The sequence below is a fragment of the Euphorbia lathyris genome, chromosome 9, assembly GCF_963576675.1.
Source record: "Euphorbia lathyris chromosome 9, ddEupLath1.1, whole genome shotgun sequence".
NCBI lineage: Eukaryota > Viridiplantae > Streptophyta > Magnoliopsida > Malpighiales > Euphorbiaceae > Euphorbia > Euphorbia lathyris.
This window is the reverse complement of record NC_088918.1, coordinates 22,440,951-22,457,211: the sequence shown is the minus strand read 5'-3', so window position 1 is coordinate 22,457,211 and position 16,261 is coordinate 22,440,951. Positions and strand designations below refer to the sequence as shown.

Sequence of the window (16,261 nt, the reverse complement as noted above, 5' to 3'; positions counted from 1 at the left end):
TAAACAAGAAATCCCTAATACAAACACTGGAGCATAGAAGCTCGACATAAGATAGTCCAATCTCTTACAAGATTCCATTAGCACAATCAGGATTAGGAATGGCCTCAGCATCCATTAAAGCCTGGTGCACTGCCCGCCAATCGATACATTCATCGGTATTATGCCCATTCTGCCTATGATACAGGCATGCTTTACCAACATGCGTCACTCGATGCGCCGGATCGGCTGGAATAGGCCCCAGAAACCCCTGTCTAGAAAATTCAAGCAAAACCACACTACGAGGTTTCAGCGGATCGATAAACATCGGCCCATGGGGTCAACTCGGCGAAGCATGGCGTTCAGAATGATGGCCTTCCATCTCAAGAGGAAGATTCATAACTCTATCAAGCTCGTCGGTAAGAAGCCTCCTTACCCAGGCAGGATGCGGATTCGTCACGGGTACCATCGACTCGTCAGGATTCAGAAACCAAATCCCGTCCTGCGACCAAGCTTTCTTCTCAGTAGAAGACAATGCGCTGACAACCACATCGCACGAATCCGTCGCAGATCCAGTATAGGGCGCAGAACTCTCACTCTCCCCGTTTTGGCTTCTCTACGAAAAACCCCGATTCATCCACACAGGGGAAGCATATCGCACCAGCTCATGATCATCCCTCGGGGGACAATACATATAGGGGTGAGGCATCGCTGAAATGGCCTTCTGCACCTCAAGCACCTTAGCGGAGTCCACAACATCCCGAAGCGATATCACACAAAGATAGGAGTAAACAAATGACTAAGAATACGAGCACTTGAAGCAAGAACGCCACATGAACGAGAAAAACAAAAACCGACTCCTATTTATAGCAAGAATGGACAAGACATGACAAACACATCACGAAGTCTCAAATCAAATCAAAGTGCAAAATGATGATCAAAATAAACTTCCAAAAGATCCCCAAAGATACAAACCGTATAGCCAAATTATTACATCTTTGAAATCAAAAAACAAAAGAGCATGTTATCTCCAATTCCAACTATTTCTTCTTAAAACGGCCACAGAACAGTACGGCTTTCGCCTGCGCCGCTTTATCATACACGTTCGGAGAGAATATGACCTCCGGAGGAACCTCATACCTAGCAGAGTAAGCAGCATCAATGAGCATCATTCGATCCATTTTGATCAGCTTCTCCTCGCGCTGTCTCGCAAAGGCACGCAACTCGCTAGCCTCTTTCCGAGCCACCTCAAGCTCTCGCTTGAGTCTCTCATTCTCGTCGGACAGCGCGACTGCTTGTCTGGCTCTCTCGTCGAACTTCTCCTTCACTCGGCGAATCCATAGGATGGCAAACTTGAACATAACCTTGTAAGAGCGGAGCTCCTCAGCATCATGTTCCAACTTCTTCGCCAGCTCCACTCGGCCTCCTGTCTCCACTTTCAGCTGCTCGGTCAGCACGGCGATCTCGCCCTCATGGCGTTCCAACAATTCTCCAGCGGTAGCTATCTTCCCAGTCGTCGTTTCCAGCTCCTTCACCGCATTCTATAGACCTTGCTCCATATCCCGAAACAGATTCTCATCATTCACACACATGTCGAAGATAGTGTTAGCATTTTGAATGGCCTGCATAAAAATTGCACAACTCAAGGCACAGTTGTTAGAAACAAACCTAAGCGAGAAGGTCAAAATAGCTTACCACACCAAGCGCCGACAGAGTCTCCACACCAAGGCTCATCTTGGTCACACCGTCCATTCGGGCAACTTCTACGGGCACCTTAGCGACGCGAGCCATCGCTCACGTAAGGTCAGACGTCGTCATATCGGAGTGCACCGACAAGCCCATAACATATTCCCGAAACTTAGCAATATTGACGTCCATTCTTTTCATCATCTTCGGGTGATTGCCTACCCGATCCATCATCCCCGCTCCAAGCTCGGTCCCACCATCAGTACACGCTCGCTTAGAGCCGTCATTTTCCCCAACGGTATCATCACCAACACGTATTTTTTCGCCTTCCATCCCTGCAACGGCCTTACCCTTCTCTTTCTTACGTTTTTGGGTAAGGGGTCCCTGAATCTGATTCTTGACCTTTTCCTCTTCGACAGCCATCATGTTGAGCGATTTCCGCAAGTGCACGATTTCGCTTGTAGTAATAAAAATATCGATCCCACAGGGATACGTTTTTTAACGAAAAACTTATTTTTTTGAATCTGTTAATTTCGAACTTGTTAGATTTACTATTAAATGTTAATGAAAAGTGTAATTTGTCTAATTGAATTTAGGAAAAATAATTGTTTAATTGAATTTGTGGACTTTGAGTATTTGAAAATGCTAGAATAAGATTTTATATTAGAATATATCGATTGTTAGAAAAATCTTCAGATTTAGGGATGAATTTTACAAAACAGGAACATTTAGAACTTTTAGAAAAACAAATAAATGTATTCATTTGCATTGAGCAAAGAAAACAACCTAAACTTTGTATTAATTATGATGATGAAATAAATGACGGAACCTCTAATTAATTGGCTTCGAACGTGGCAAAACCCTTTAGTCGGCATAATGCCCTTAACCAAATTAAAACTCTACCGAGATAATAATTTGCCTAAGTGTTCAACAAAGTTTCCTTGTAATGATTTTGAATTTAACTACGTTTTAATAAAAACACCAGCAATCACTTTAGTGGATTGGTTACCATAAGTGCTGCATAACGATTTATCGAATAGAACGGACTTTATTAGATGAAATATAAATTGATACAAGTTTACAGAGAACATGGAGCATCGAGTTCTTCAAGGGCGTGCAAGTGAACGGCTGATCAGTCCTTTCCTTGGGTTTCCTTAGAGGTTGTCAGGCTCAGGGGCGAACACTCTACTCAATCTTCTCGCTGTAACTTCGTAATAGGGATTCGGTCGGCCACTACCAAAATGCAAACTAAAACTGGAACAATGTCTAAACGCTACTGTGTTGTAATTAAACTATAAACAATATGTGTACCTCATCTTGTTTTGTACAGAATCTAATTTCTAACTCTCGAACTATTTTTACTTAGAACTTATACATTAGTTCTACGCTCTGATTCTATATCTATATATTACATAACATTACATTACTTTCAACACCAACTCTTTATTTATAGAGATTGAAGGGCTGTGATTGAAGTGATGTGTCCTTTGTGAAAAATTGTATCCGTTGGTTAAGAGTCGTGTCCGTTGTGATAGGACGTCTTTATCCACTTGAACGAACGCGTTTCTTGGATTTCAACATGTGCTTATTGCATTTTGGTAGAATTTCTGCACTTACCGAGAATGGGGATCCTCGGCCGCGAATGGGGGAACATCAAGTTTAGCTTTGGACGAAGGGAGGAGGTAGCTGAAGGACGCGTGTCGCGGCCGCGGGTGGTGGATTCGCTGTCGCGGCACGGTGTGATTTTTCACTTCTTTGCTCTCGTTCGTGTCCTTGACTTGGCGCTTTTGATTTACGTCGTCTTTGACTCCTTTTGTAGGGTTTTTCTTCTGTTTTTGATCCTTTTTCGTTCCTATTTGGATTTTACCAAATATTTAGGTACCTTGCAAGAAAGAAAGATATTCGAGAGTAAAAGTAATCTAAACAGATATAAACAACACAGATTTGTAATAAAAATTATGTAAATATTAATGATATTTTAGGTATATTTTGGGCTTAACAAATCTCCACACTTAATCTTTTGCTAGTCCCGAGCAAAATTTCACTGATTTTGTTCCTTAACTAATCTCTTTTCGGAAATAAAACATATATCTTTGTGTTTTACTTTTTAAATTAGTTAAGCCGAAAAGACTAACTTCGCATGGCAAATTTATACGCAAAATATCAAACTAACTTAGTATAAATACGATATATCATTCGTCTTGTATTTCAATGTTTAAATTGAAGTATTCGGGACGATGTAAGCACGCATGTTATTGAGTTTTTCATCTCAAGGCATTTCAAAGCACCAAATTTCCTTTCCCAAACTTGAATTATGATATATGATTTATTAAGTTTAATTTACTTGCTTAGTTACGCCCGTGGTAAGGGTGGTCTCGATCGTAACTTTATATGCATTTTATTTGTGTTCGCTTAAGAGGTATCGACCATGCCATGGGTGGACGCAATCGTTACTTTAAACTTTAAACACGCTTAATTTTTTCTTATTTAAACGTTCCTTCCATACCTCGATTGTGATAAGGGTGGTCGCAATCGTGGCCAAAAGTACGCTTTACTTATTTTATTTCTTCCCTTTCATACCTCGACTGTGATAAGGTTGGTCTCAATCGTGGCCAAAAGTTAAGAATACGATTTATTGATTATGAATTGTAAATTGTAACTTGGGAAAAAGAAAGTTAGCACATTCATCCTATATTGACTTAAAATTCAACATGTATTATGGCTAAAGTTTCCTTAAAAACTTCAATTGGTGTTAATGTAAGACAAAATCAAAACCGAGCTAAAAATTGTTAGTTCAATTTAATGCCTATAAACCTAATTGAAAATTAAAAATAAGATTTATTGTATCATGAAATTCATGATATGAAATAGAGATTAAAATTAAAGAATTTATTACTTAAATACATTCACTCGAGACAATTTTTATTTAAAATCATGTCGAAGATTTGTGAAAAATTTTGAAAAATATTACCCGTATAGAAATATATTCTTTCCATCGATAATGATAACCTAAAAATAATCATAAAAAAATTTAACTTATGATTAATTTATAAATGTAAAAATGATATATCATAAAAAATGTTAAGTTTATAAAAGTGTTGCAATATACGTTGCATTTGTGAAAATATTTGTTGCATTTATTCGTATGTCTATATCTCCTCCCACACTTAAATTGGACCATGTCCTCATTGGTGCAAAATTGAGATAAAACATTAAAGATAAAACATACGAAAATAAAAGAAAGATTAGAAAAGAAAAACATTCAACATAAAATTAAATTGAAATTGTACGAAACATAATAAATAGAAATGTACGAAACTGAAATGAAAACAAGATAAGAGAAAAATGAAAGATAAAACCTAAACATTCGGCGGGGAATCCGGAGGTGTTGGTGAAGTTTCCACATTTTGGCGACGGAAAAATGAAAGCATCCGATGCCGAGTCGATCTATGCTCACGCCTCAAAGTATTGAGGTTGTCATTCATCACCATGTTGTTCTCCACCAAATCATCAATTCTCAAATTCATTTGTCTATTATTTGCATTGATTTGGTTCAAAATTCTCCTTAAATTCACCGGATCATCATCTTGAGTTGCTTGGGCTTGTGGCGCATCGTCCGCTCCTTCCTCCGCACCTCCTTCTTCGGCACCTACATGTTGGAAACTAGAAGCACCTCCACCCATAGTGCCACGAAGATGTGCAATACGGGAAGCATAAGAAATAAAAACGGGAGGAGCCGCAGAAACCAACAAATGAGCCCGCTCAAGAGCTGCAATGTCCAAAACCGGAACATACCCATGGTAGGTGGACATGTCATAAGTTGCCAATTCATCCCGTGTTCCCAAAACAATAGCGGTGATTAAATTACCGAGAGGGACTTGAGTGGTATGAGCCCTCGAAGCACGATACAAATTGTCAAATATCATTCCAATCCTATCAACCCGTAAACCTTTGAATAAACAATCCCAAACAAACAAATCCCGGACTTGAATCTTCGAACTCTCAACACGACCAAATAGTGAAAAACTCAAATATTTGTGAAAGAAAAACACACAATTGTCCTTAATCAATTTGCTTGAAGTGTTTTTAGAGTCGAAAGAAGTTTGATCCGAAAGGGTTTGCCAAAAAGAGTTATTGTCAAAATCCTTAGGCTTATCATAAAAATCACTAGTAGGGAAACCAAACATATGTCCCATAGCCTCATAATCTATGGTATAGGTAGTACCATTATTCCTAAAAGAAATTTCCGTTTTCTTTTTGTTCATCTTCAAAGTAACCAAAAACTCAACCACATATTCTATAATTTGGGGAAAACACATAGAAGCAAAAGTTTCCCACCCCAAAGTCTCAATAAAAGCATCAAGAAACTGCATGTCCACGAACTTACGATTGGCATGTGAAAAATGCTTGAAACGTCCAACTTCTTCCTTTGAATGAATGTCGAAATAAGCCCCGCAACTAATACGAAGGCGATTAGCCTCGGTGACAGTCGGCTTGTGTCCAACACGCTTTGCTCTAGGCATGGTTATGGTAGTTAGGGTTTGGAAAAATAAAAGATGAAAAAGAGAAAAGCTTGAGGTGGAAGATGAAGTAGAAATTGTATGGAGACTTGAATTTGAAAGGTGTAGGTGATTGAAAAGGGTAATGAATAAATTGGGAAGAGTAAAAGTAAGGTATTGGGAAAAGGTTAGAGTAGATGATTGGTTAAAATTGGAGGTGATGTAAGGTTTGTGTAAGTAATAGGGATATATAGGGTTAAATAGGAAGAGTAATAATTAGATTAGGAATAGGAAGAGGTTGAAAATAGGCAAAAATCCGGACTGAGAAGTGCCTGAACTACGCGTGTCGCGACCGAGGACGCACATCCGCGGCCGCGGTACGCGTTCTTCAGAGAATTTTTCTCTGATTTGCTGAGTGCTTTTTGCTGAAGTTACCGAGAATCTTGCCATTCTCGGCCGTGGTAAGCCCTTGGTCACCCAAATTCTGCATATTAACTCCATTTTGTGTATTTTCTTAATAAATTCTATCCTGAACTCCTTGAAAATGTAATCTGTACTTAAAAACATAAATGTAAAACATTAAATGATAAGGAAAACCAAAGGTTTATCCTTATTAATGGAAAAATAAATGTAAATGCTTTAATTAATGTATGTAAGTTAAGAATATTAAAGGTTTTGAATTAAAATTAATTGAAGCATTTATGTTTGTTTAATAATGTAAGTTAAATGAATCTTTATTTAAGGAATTTAAACTTAGTTATTAACATTTAACTAGTCATGAATTTTACTAAAGTTTCATTTAATAGATTCATTAGTGTAGAATAATGAAAATAATGATAGTGTAACCATATAATCAAAAACAGGATATAATGCAAAAGAGAAAGTTTTATTTATGGGAAATATGTACAACATATATACAAACAAAATAAACAAAGCTATGCTAGAAATTCGTCCCTTTCTATCGGGATTTTCTTAGCCCTATAGCGGTCTATTTTCATCTGCACGAAGGCTTGACGTTCTGGTGCAGAAAGAAAATTTGGGCCTGATCGAAATACTCGTTTCACTAGACCTTCATATTCTAAAAATTCATAGTCTAGCGTCGGAAAAGATTCAGCATCACTCCAAGGAACAGAAATACTTCCCTTGGTCCCTAGAATTATTCCACATGTGATATTCCCGAATCCAACCTTCTTAGCCTTGGATCTAGACGCGGCAACAAGACCCTCCATCAGAATCTTTGAAGAATCAACCATGTTGCCTTGAAATATATCTCCAAGAACATAAAGATCAGTTTCTTGGACCACACTACTGAATGTGCGACCGAACAGACTATGACTCAGAAATTTATGCAAATACAGCATAGAGTTGGAATAAAAAGACTGATTATAGGCAAGTTTAGGATTGAAAGGCCAGATGCCGGTGAGCATTCGCCAAATATCAGTGGATGTCATGTCTCTTCCATGATGACATTTGATAGTATCCTTTAAGGGAAAACCAAACCAAGCATGTAATTTAGGATATCCAAAAGTAAAAGTTTTGCCATCCCGACGAAAGCTAAGACGCACCCGACGCTTGTTAACAAAACGAACCGTACAGAAGAATTCTAATATCCAGTCTCTAATTATAGGAAACTTCATATCAACGAATTTGGTCCATCCTAAACGTTCCATGTAGCGACTCATATCGTCTTTAATTCCTAGTTGATCGTTAAGAAAGTCATCCATGTATAACATTCCGACAAAGAATGTGTATCGAAGCCTCAAGAAGCGCCTTCCCTCATCATGATTAAAGATAGGAAAGTTACATCCATAGCGCTCTGATATATCAGTATGTTTATTGCGTGAAGCAACAACTTTCTTAGATGGTGTGTTTGTAGAAGTCATGGTGTTTGGAATGAGTAAGGAAGCAAAAAGGTTCTGAACTTAATTTCTGGTTTGATGAATTGTAAGAATATCAGAGAATTGTTCTGACAGAGATGAAAAGAATGTAACAGAAAACTAAACCTCTAGAACCTATTTATAAAATCCTAGGACGAAAAGAGGTGTTGTTTTGAAGTGAAAAGGCATGAAATCAGACCTCTTAAAAATGAAGAAACTCAATTTTTCGTTTCTGAAAAGTTGTGTCTGCTGGAAGATGAAGAACAAGGGTCGGATTTCTGCAGAAATTCACCGTGTCGCGACTGAGGATTCTGAGCCGCGGTCGCGACACGCTGATTTCCTTGCGGAAATCAGGCGTAAAAAACCTCTAATTTCTGATCCTCTACCGAGAATCCCTATCCTCGGTAAGTTCAGAAATTCTCCTGTCTATTTAAAAATCAATTGAAGTCAGAATTCTCAACTGAGAATCCCAAATCCTCTGTAAGTTCAGAAATTCCCTAGCTAACTAGAAATACCCAAATTCTCAACTGAGAATTTTAAATTCTCTATAAGTTCAGAAAATTCCTTATTTTTTAAGAATTCTAAATATGTGAATTCTCAACTGAGAATCACTAAATTTCTTCTAACTCACATTAAATCCCTAAAAATTAATTAAAATCACGACTTGAATATATATTTTTTTATTGTATCTAAAATTCTAACTTAAAGTGATATAATCTAAAACAAAAAAAAATAAAAAAAAATAAAAATAAAAATAAAAATAAAACTATGTGTAGAAAAACACGAAATGATTTATATGTCAGGTAATCTTGTTACGAATTCAGTTCCTATTTCGGAAATATTTTCGTAATAAATTTTACATCGATTACCATTAACTTTGAAACGATTGCCGTTAGTTTCCTCAAGTTCTAAAGAACCATAGTCGAATGTTTTGACGACTAAATACGGTCCTGTCCATCTGGACTTAAGTTTTCCTGGAAATATACGAAGTCGTGAATTAAATAACAGCACCTTATCTCCAACATTAAAGTGTTTGACTTTGATCTTGGCATCGTGTCATTTTTTCACTCTTTCTTTATAAATCCTCGCATTTTCATACGATAGATGAAGTAACTCATCTAACTCATTTAAATTGAGCAAACGTTTCTTTCCTGCTTGTTGTAAATCAAAATTAAGTTTTCTAATAGCCCAATAGGCTTTATGTTCTAATTCTACTGGCAAATGACATGCCTTTCCATACACCAAACGGTATGGAGTCATTCCTATTGGTTTTTTAAATGCAGTACGGTATGCCCATAGCGCATTATTGAGTTTTTGTGACCAATCTTTTCTTGATGATGAAACAGTTTTCTCTAGAATCCATTTGAGTTCTCTATTTGAGATCTCCGCCTGACCATTTGACTGAGGATGGTATGGCGTTGACACGCGGTGGCGTACTCCATACCTTTTCATAAGCATATCAAAATTTCGATTTATGAAATGGGTACCGCCATCACTAACAACGAATCTAGGACAACCAAATCTACAAAATATATCGTCAAGAAAATTAACAACTACTTTTGAATCATTTGTAGGGGTTGCAATTGCTTCAACCCACTTCGAAACATAATCAACGGCTACTAATATGTAAGTTTTACCATTGGAAGGCGGAAAAGGTCCCATGAAATCAATTCCCCACATGTCGAAGATTTCAACTTCCAATATGTTTGTGAGGGGCATCTCATCTTTCCTTCCTAAATTTCCCGTTCTTTGGCATTTATCACAACGAGTAATAAATGAACCAACGTCTTTAAACATCGTAGGCCAAAAGAAACCACATTCCAATATTCTAGCTACCGTTTTACTAACTCCATTATGTCCTCCATATGAGCTGGAATGACATTCCGTTATTATAGATTCATATTCATTTTCTCCAACACATCTCCTAATTATCCCATCACCACATGATTTGAATAGAAAGGGATCTTCCCAAAAATACTGTTTAATATCGAAGAAAAATTTCCTCCTTTGTTGGAAAGATAATCCTTCCGGAACAATATCGGTTGCAAGATAATTAGCAATATCTGCATACCATGGTGACATGATACTTTCTACTTGATAGAGATGTTCATCGGGGAAATCATCTCGTATACCGACAGTTTCACCTATAGGACCGTTTTCATTTTCTAGTCTTGATAGATGATCGGCGACAAGGTTTTCTACTCCCTTTTTGTCTTTAATTTCTATATCAAATTCTTGTAACAACAAAACCCATCTAATCAGATGCGGTTTTGCATCTTTCTTAGCAAACAGATAACGTAAAGCTGCGTGATCTGTATAAATAATAACTTTAGATCCTAACAAGTATGACCTAAACTTATCACATGCAAATACTACGGCTAACATCTCTTTTTCTGTTGTTGTGTAATTTAACTGTGCACCGGACAATGTGTGACTTGCATAATATATAACATTTAATCTTTTATCCTTTCTTTGACCTAAAACACATCCTACAGCTAGGTCACTTGCATCACACATGATTTCAAAAGGCAAATCCCAATCGGGTTTAGCAATTATGGGTGCACTGACTAAAGCTGTTTTCAATGTTTCGAAAGCTTTAACGCAATCTTCATTAAAATCGAAGGTTGAATCCTTCATAAGCAAATTAGTAAGTGGTTTGGAAATCACATAAAAGTTTTTTATAAATCGTCTGTAAAAACCTGCATGTCCTAGAAATGATCTTACTCCCTTGACAGTTGTTGGTGGGGGTAATTTTTCTATTACTGAAGTTTTTGCTCTATCCACTTCTAATCCTTTTTCAGATATTTTATGACCTAAAACAATTCCTTCGTCAACCATGAAATGACATTTTTCCCAATTTAATACTAAATTCGTTTCTTCGCATCTAGAAAGAACTTTATCTAAGTTTTTAAAACATGCATCAAAAGAATCTCCATAAACTGAAAAATCATCCATAAATACTTCCATGTTATCTTCGATGAAATCATTAAAAATTGCAGTCATACAACGTTGAAAAGTTGCTGGTGCATTACATAGACCAAAAGGCATTCTCCTATATGCAAATGTTCCATAAGGACATGTGAAGGTTGTTTTATCTTGGTCATCCGGGTAAATATATATTTGAAAGAATCCGGAATAGCCATCAAGAAAACAATAAAATGCATGACCGGCTATCCTTTCGATCATTTGATCAATGAAAGGTAAAGGAAAATGATCTTTCCTAGTTGCCTTATTTAGGTTCCTATAATCTATACAAACCCTCCAACCAGTGGTGGTTCGCGTAGGTATTAATTCACCTTCATCATTCCTTACTACAGTTATGCCTCCCTTTTTGGGTACACAATGGATTGGACTAACCCATTCACTATCCGAAATAGGATAAATGATTCCATTGTCTAAAAGTTTAGTAATCTCATTTTTGACTACTTCTTTCATATTCGGATTTAAACGTCTTTGTCTATCCGCTTTAGGTGGCTTATCTTCTTCTAAGTGAATCCTATGCATTACAATACTAGGATTAATTCCTTTTAAATCTGAAATCTGCCATCCCATACTTCCTATTCTGTTTCTAACAACTTCTTTCAATTTTTCTTCTTGACTTTTTGTTAATTTGTTAGAGATGATTATAGGTAGAGTATCACGTCTGCCTAGGAAAGTGTATCTCAGATGGTTTGGTAATTCTTTAAGTTCTAATTTAGGTGGAACTACTACTGAAGGCGGAACTGGTCCATCTTCTCGAATCAAAGGCTCTGGGTCCTTATCTTCTAATTCTTCACCCATTATAGGTTCTATTATTTCTTCTCTTTGAACAATGTCATTAACACATTCTTCAACTAAATCAAGTTTCATACAGGCGAAATCCTCCATAGGATATTTCATTGCTTGATTCATATCGAACTCGATCTTATCGTCACCTATTCTTAAAACTACTTTTCCTTCCGACACATCAACTAGAGCACGTCCCGTGTTCATGAACGGTCTACCAAAGATTAGCGGACAATTAGCATCATAAGCAAAATCTAAGATAACAAAATCAGTAGGAAAAATAAACTTGTCAACTTTTACTAAAACGTCTTCAATTATACCATATGGTCTTTTAGTGGATTGATCTGCTAATTGCAAAACCATATTGGTACGTTTGATGTCTTCTTCTAAACCTAATTTTTCAAAAATAGACAATGGCATCAAGTTTATACTAGCTCCTAAATCACAAAGACAACTTGGGAATTCCATATTTCCCAATTTACACGGAATGGTAAAGCATCCGGGATCTTTGAGTTTAGTAGGTAATTTGCTCGATACTATCGAACTACAATCTTCAGTAAGTGAAATGGATGAAATTCCTTCCCAACTAATCTTTTTTGAAATTAAATCCTTCAAGAATTTTCCAAACTAATCTTTTTTGAGATTAAATCTTTCAAGAATTTTCCATAGTTAGGAATTTGCGTAATTGCATCCATGAATGTTAAATTTATATGCAAATTTTTAAGTTTATCTAAAAATGATAAAAGTTGTTTATCATGGTCCTTATTTCGGACCCTGTGTGGAAAAGGTGGCTTTGGTACAAAAGGTTTCGTACTAGAGTCAATTGGTGTATCTTTTTGGTTTAATGTATCTTCTTTGGATTTTAGTAAATCATTTCCAGGTAAAGTTGAATTTCCGGGCATTTCCGGACCTAAGTAGTTTTTCCCCGAGCGAAGAGTGATAGCCTTAACATGCTCTTTCGGATTTTCTTCCGTTTGGCTGGGAAGACTTCCCTCTTTGCGGGATGGAATTGATTTAGCAAGTTTTCCAATTTGAACCTCCAAATTATGGATGCTAGATGATTGGTTTTTGATAAGCTGATCGAATTTACTTTCGATCCGTTTAAAACCATTGTCTTGATTACTTACCTTTCCATTCATAGCATCTATAAATTTGTCGATTTTTGAAGATAAAGTGCTAATCGTATCTCTTGTTTGATTTTGATAATTATTTACACGATATTGATTAGCATTTGCATTATTATTATTATTACTATCTTTCCAGTTAAAGTTAGGATGATTTCTCCATCCAGGATTATAAGTATTAGAATAAGGATTAGTAGTTTGGTTTTGTCCTTGGACAAAATTTACCTGTTCTATCTCATTCATACCTTCGTAATCAATGTCTGTCTGGATCGGATCATTAGGATCGCACGGTGACATAAACCTATCAACTTTGTGCGATAAGGCAGAAAATTGGGCTTGTAACATCGCAACTGGATCAAGATTCATTATACCTTTTACCGATGATGTACCTGAGGATGATGGTTTCGCCATTGGTATATGTCCACGCTCTGCGGGCCACATACTGCTGTTGATTGCCATTTCCTCCAAAAGTTCTCTTGCTTGGACGGACGTCTTCTTCATAAATAACCCTCCAGACATAGCATCTAATGAACCTCTACTCGTAGGATTTAATCCATTATAAAATGTCTGCATTAAAAGTGCATCTGGCAATTGGTGGTGTGGGCATAAACGTTGAAGTTCTTTAAAACGTTCCCAAGCTTCATAAAGAGTTTCATTATCATTTTGGGTAAAAGATGTCAATTCTTTGATGACTCTTGCGGTTTTTGCTAAAGGAAAATATTTTGATAAAAACGCTTGGGCTAATTGGTCCCAAGTTTCAAATGTTGCAGCAGACATAGAAGTTAACCAAATTTTTGCCTTATCCTTCAAAGTGAAAGGAAAGAGGCGAAGTTTGATTGCTTCGGCTGTTACATCAGTAATTTTAAAAGTGTCACAAATTTCTAAGAAATTTGTCAAATGGGCATTAGGGTTTTCGTTAGGTAGTCCGTAAAACGTTACGTTGTTTTGCAACATATTAAGCAAAGCAGGCTTAATTTCAAATTGATTTGCGTTTATACGGGGTCTAACTACACTATTAGTTACACCGGCCATTCCTGGCCTAGCATAATCCATAAGTGTCGGTGGATCGGCCATATTTTCTGGCTGGACTACTTTGGTTTTTAAGGGTGTTTTGTCTTTGTTTTTGTTGTTTTTGTTGTTTTTCTTAAGTGTTCTTTCAATTTCTGGATCAAGAGGGTCTGGTGGCGTGCCCGAACTTCACGAACTGCGCATGAACTTGAAATTGTTGCACGAACCAAACTACCTTCAAAACAAAATTGAAAACAAATATGTTATATAAACTGAAAATAAATAAAATGTAAAAGTTGTATAAAAATAATGTGTAAACCTATATTCGAAAATAAAATACGAGAAATAAAAATTTTGTCAAAAATTTTGGCGTATCCCCGGCAACGGCGCCAAAAACTTGTTGAGCGATTTCCGCAAGTGCACGGTTTCGCTTGTAGTAATAAAAATATCGATCCCACAGGGATACGTTTTTTAACGAAAAACTTATTTTTTTGAATCTGTTAATTTCGAACTTGTTAGATTTACTATTAAATGTTAATGAAAAGTGTAATTTGTCTAATTGAATTTAGGAAAAATAATTGTTTAATTGAATTTGTGGACTTTGAGTATTTGAAAATGCTAGAATAAGATTTTATATTAGAATATATCGATTGTTAGAAAAATCTTCTGATTTAGGGATGAATTTTACAAAACGGGAACATTTAGAACTTTTAGAAAAACAAATAAATGTATTCATTTGCATTGAGCAAAGAAAACAACCTAAACTTTGTATTAATTATGATGATGAAATAAATGACGGAACCTCTAATTAATTGGCTTCGAACGTGGGAAAACCCTTTAGCCGGCATAATGCCCTTAACCAAATTAAAACTCTACCGAGATAATAATTTGCCTAAGTGTTCAACAAAGTTTCCTTGTAATGATTTTGAATTTAACTACGTTTTAATGAAAACACCAGCAATCACTTTAGTGGATTGGTTACCATAAGTGCTGCATAACGATTTATCGAATAGAACGGACTTTATTAGATGAAATATAAATTGATACAAGTTTACAGAGAACATGGAGCATCGAGTTCTTCGAGGGCGTGCAAGTGAACGGCTGATCAGTCCTTTCCTTGGGTTTCCTTAGAGGTTGTCAGGCTCAAGGGCGAACACTCTACTCAATCTTCTCGCTGTAACTTCGTAATGGGGATTCGGTCGGCCACTACCAAAATGCAAACTAAAACTGGAACAATGTCTAAACGCTACTGTGTTGTAATTAAACTATAAACAATATGTGTACCTCATCTTGTTTTGTACAGAATCTAATTTCTAACTCTCGAACTATTTTTACTTAGAACTTATACATTAGTTCTACGCTCTGATTCTATATCTATATATTACATAACATTACATTACTTTCAACACCAACTCTTTATTTATAGAGATTGAAGGGCTGTGATTGAAGTGATGTGTCCTTTGTGAAAAATTGTATCCGTTGGTTAAGAGTCGTGTCCGTTGTGAAAGGACGTCTTTATCCACTTGAACGAACGCGTTTCTTGGATTTCAACATGTGCTTATTGCATTTTGGCAGAATTTCTGCACTTACCGAGAATGGGGATCCTCGGCCGCGAATGAGGGAACATCAAGTTTAGCTTTGGACGAAGGGAGGAGGTAGCTGAAGGACGCGTGTCGCGGCCGCGGGTGGTGGATTCGCTGTCGCGGCACGGTGTGATTTTTCACTTCTTTGCTCTCGTTCGTGTCCTTGACTTGGCGCTTTTGATTTACGTCGTCTTTGACTCCTTTTGTAGGGTTTTTCTTCTGTTTTTGATCCTTTTTCGTTCCTATTTGGATTTTACCAAATATTTAGGTACCTTGCAAGAAAGAAAGATATTCGAGAGTAAAAGTAATCTAAACAGATATAAACAACACAGATTTGTAATAAAAATGATGTAAATATTAATGATATTTTAGGTATATTTTTGGCTTAACACATCACCTCCGCAGTTTCCTTTGTCTCATTCTCTAACACAGGCATCCCTTGCGGTATGTCACCAGTAGCGTCAATATCCTCGTGCGTCACAAGCATGCCCCCATGCTCTGAACCACTTGATTCGCATCTTCAAGCGAAGAAAACGAGGCCAGGGATCCGGATGCACCAGCAAATGCTTCCTTCGCAGTGTCGAGGCCAACACCAAACTCATTCGGGTCGAAATCCATACTAACACGAGGATCACCTGGACCTGCATCAATAACACCATGATCAGTATATTTCAATCAAACACACGTAAAAACTGCAAAATAAAGCTCACAACCCGGACCCCTCACCTACGATGGCAACGTTT

The 16,261-nt window shown here is 36.9% G+C and overlaps 1 non-coding gene across 1 annotated transcript; it reads left to right on the top strand.

Annotated features, from left to right (window-relative positions):
- Positions 1-13,516: 13,516 nt before the first annotated feature.
- On the top strand, positions 13,517-13,623 carry LOC136207692 (small nucleolar RNA R71). Its single transcript, XR_010676821.1, has one exon. It is a non-coding gene; the product is annotated as a small nucleolar RNA R71 (small nucleolar RNA).
- The last annotated feature ends 2,638 nt before the right edge of the window (positions 13,624-16,261 follow it).